Source organism: Bos indicus x Bos taurus, chromosome 23 (genome assembly GCF_003369695.1).
Source record: "Bos indicus x Bos taurus breed Angus x Brahman F1 hybrid chromosome 23, Bos_hybrid_MaternalHap_v2.0, whole genome shotgun sequence".
Lineage (NCBI taxonomy): Eukaryota > Metazoa > Chordata > Mammalia > Artiodactyla > Bovidae > Bos > Bos indicus x Bos taurus.
The window spans coordinates 615,807-619,773 of record NC_040098.1 but is presented as its reverse complement, the minus strand read 5'-3'; the positions used below and the strand labels follow the sequence as shown (position 1 = coordinate 619,773).

Below are 3,967 nucleotides of genomic sequence, written 5' to 3'. Positions count from 1 at the left end.
CCTATATTACAATGTGTGTGAGTACATAGTCGTCACTCAGTGGTGTCCAACCCTTTGCAACCCCAGGGACTGGAGCCTACTAGGCTCCTCTGTCCATGGAATTATCCAGGCAAGAATACTGTAGCATGTTGCCATTTCCTACTCCAGGGGCGTACAATAAAGTCATATAAATTTGAAACAGATATCCTTGGATCTTGATCAGATTGGGCCACATTATATAAATCATTAGTAAAAAATAAAGCCTTCAGACTCTGGCTATATTCAGCATCCTGTTTGTATCCCTCATCTGTGCAGTTGTTGCTTATTTGTATCTGTAAGTAACTGGGCTGTTGCCTTCTGATTCTATTAATACCTCATTTGCCCTGCATCCTTAATCAAGAGTCATCATTGAAACATGAACAGAGGAATCAGAAAGTTTTACCTCTACAATGAATGGAGACTTTAGAAAGGCCCCTGCTTTCAAGTTCTTGCTAGAAAATTTTTGCTTCTTTCCCTATAGAGCCAGTGGGATGGACTTGAGTGTTAAAGTCAGAGATTTGGGGTGAAAATTCCAGACCCAGCACCTGCTATTTGTTATATTTTTATCTCCTAACCATGAATTTCCTACCAGTAAGATAGGGTAAGAAGATCTAACACGAGCTATTTTCTACCCACTAGACCCGGAAGAGTTGCTTCCTTGCATGATTTAACTTAGTCATTATAACATACTCATTGGTAGATATTATTCTATTTATAAACTTCCTTTCTTTTTTTTAAGTGATGAATTAGGAATAATACCAACTCAACACATACATACTTGTTATGAATGTTTAGTTTGCAGCACGGTGCTTTCCCAATGAGAATATATATATAGTGATTGAATTAATCTTAAAGGCTCAATTGAGTTTAGATTTTTAAAGATATAATTCAGGGATTAGTCATGATTTTTGAGCACCTCTATAAGCTTTGTCACATTTCCTCTTCTATCTGTAGATAAGGAAGTCACCAGATCAGGGATGTGGCAGGCATGACTAATAAACTGCCCTCCTCCTTTCCTCAGAACTTTGATATGGCTTCAGAATCTTTCTAACAATTGATGCTGGGAAAATACTACTATGTGATCAAAGTTGGCAGTTGAGATAAAAAAAAGGTTTCTTATCTCCACCACAACTGGATCCTTTCCCTTCCCCTATATCAAAGCTCTGACATCTTAAAGTATTTAATAATTTATATGTACCACAATTCTTCCTGATATCCCATACCACATTCAACAAATTTCTAATTTTGTGTTCTTACTGACATGAAGATCATTAGCACGTAAGATAATTTTTCATATACATGCACCAACTTTTCAATGATCATTAAAGTAGTACAAACTGGTCTGAGACAAATTTTTCTTTCTCATCATTGTAGATGCTACATGTTCACTGTGGTGGCTTTCATCTTTTCCTTGGAAATCATGCAAAACCACAACTTTGTAACAGTTTGTACTCTTGGGGCTCTCACAGAGTCCAAATGTGCAGAAAACAATATTTGTTGTATTCTTGTTCATTTACATTGCAACTGTCGGGGGCAACTTGCTAATTGTGGTGATCATCAGTAGCAGTCCAGCACTCCAGGGCTCCCCCATGTACTTCTTCCTGGCTTTTCTGTCCTTCCTGGATGCATGCTTCTCCTCTGTCATTGCCCCAAAGATGATTGTGGACTCTCTCCATGAAAGGAAAACCATTTCCTTCGAAGGCTGCATGACCCAGCTCTTTGCTGAACACTTCTTTGCTGGGGTGGAGGTGATTGTCCTCAGTGCCATGGCCTATGACCACTATGTGGCCATCTGCAAGCCCTTGCACTATTCTTCTATCATGAACCACAGACTCTGTGTCCTTCTCATGGTGGTAGCCTGGACAGGGGGTTTCATTCATTCCATGATACATATTCTCTTCACTTTCCAGCTGCACTTCTGTGGCTCCAATGTCATCGATCACTTCATGTGTGACTTGTACCCACTGCTGGAGCTTGCCTGAACTGACACTCACATTTTGGGGCTTTTGGTAGTCACCCAACAGTGGGTTTATCTGTATCCTAATCTTCTCCTTGTTGCTTGTCTCCTATGGGGTCATCCTGCTGTCTCTGAGAACCCATAGCTCTAAAGGGCAGCAGAAAGCCCTCTCCACCTGTGGATCTCACATTGCTGTTGTGATTTTATTCTTCGTCCGATGCATATTTGTGTATGCACGACCTCCATCTGCTTTATCCTTTGACAAAATGGTAGCCGTATTTTACACCATCCTAACTCCCTTGCTCAATCCTTTGATTTACACGTTCAGAAATAAGGAAGTGAAAAGTGCCAGGAGGAAAACGTGGACCAGAATAATGGTGGTTTCTAATGAAAAATTAAATGTTAAACTTTTAGAAAATTTTAAATTAAGTGTAAATGTTGTCAAACTTTCTTAGACAAAAACTTTGTGTCAAACTTATTTGACAGGTAGTAAGTCATCCAATGCTTCCCTGGTAGCTCAGCTGGTTTAAGAATTCACCTGTAAGCTTGGAGAACCAGGTTCAATTCCTGAGTCAGGAAGATCCACTGGAGAAGGGATAGGTACCCACTCCAGTATTCTTGGGCTTCCCTGGTGACTCAGCTGGTAAACAATATGCTAGGAATGTGGCAGACAGGTCATCCAATAAAAGACCATTAACACGTGGCCAGGGAAATAATGTTTTCTCTCAGATCACTTATGAACTCTAATATGGCAACTCCATTTCCTTATATGTAAATTTAAAAATAATTTAATTTTATGCATATAGGAATCTTTTTTTTTTTTTTTTTTAAAGAGAGCCATTACCCAAAATGGGTGGGTCATGGTGGAGAGATCTGACAGAATGTGGTCCACTGGAGAAGGGAATGGCAAACCACTTCAGTATTCTTGCCTTGAGAACCCCATGAACAGTATGAAAAGGCAAAATGATAGGACACTGAAAGAGAAACTCCCCAGGTCAGTAGGTGCCCAATATGCTACTGGAGATCAGTGGAGAAATAACTCCAGAAAGAATGAAGGGATGGAGCCAAAACAAAAACAATATGCAGCTGTGGATGTGACTGGTGATAGAAGCAAGGTCTGATGCTGTAAAGAGAAATATTGCATAGGAACCTGGAATGTTAGGTCCATGAATCAAGGCAAATTGGAAGTGGTCAAACAAGAGATGGCAAGAGTGAATGTAAACATTCTAGGAATCAGCAAACTGAAATGGACTGGAATGGGTGAATTTAACTCAGATGACCATTATATCTACTATTGTGGGCAGGAATCCCTCAGAAGAAATGGAGTAGCCATCATGGTCAACAAAAGAGTCTGAAATGCAGTACTTGGATGCAATCTCAAAAATGACAGAATGATCTCTGTTTGATTCCAAGGCAAACCATTCAATATCACAATAATCCAAGTCTATTCCCCAACCAGTAACGCTAAAGAAGCTGAAGTTGAACGGTTCTATGAAGACCTACAAGACCTTTTAGAACTAAAACTCAAAAAAGATATCCTTTTCATTATAGGGGACTGGAATGCAAAAGTAGGAAGTCAAGAAACACCTGGACATTTCACATGTTTCAATGCCATTCTCCCAAATCTTCCCACCCTCTCCCTCTCCCACAGAGTCCATAAGCCTGTTCTATGCATCAGTGTCTCTTTTGCTGTCTCATATACAGGGTTATCGTTACCATCTTTCTAAATTCCATATATATGCGTTAGTATACTGTATTGGTGTTTGTCCTTCTGGCTTACTTCACTCTGTATAATAGGCTCCAGTTTCATCCACCTCATTAGAACTGATTCAAATGTATTCTTTTTAATGGCTGAGTAATACTCCATTGTGTATATGTACCACAGCTTTCTTATCCATTCATCTGCTGATGGACATCTAGGTTGTTTCCATGTCCTGGCTATTATAAACAGTGCTGCGATGAACATTGGGGTACACGTGTCTCTTTCCCTTC

The 3,967-nt window shown here is 39.8% G+C and overlaps 1 pseudogene; it reads left to right on the top strand.

The window, feature by feature from the left end:
• Window positions 1–1,366: 1,366 nt before the first annotated feature.
• Window positions 1,367–2,379, top strand: LOC113882201 (annotated as a pseudogene).
• The last annotated feature ends 1,588 nt before the right edge of the window (window positions 2,380–3,967 follow it).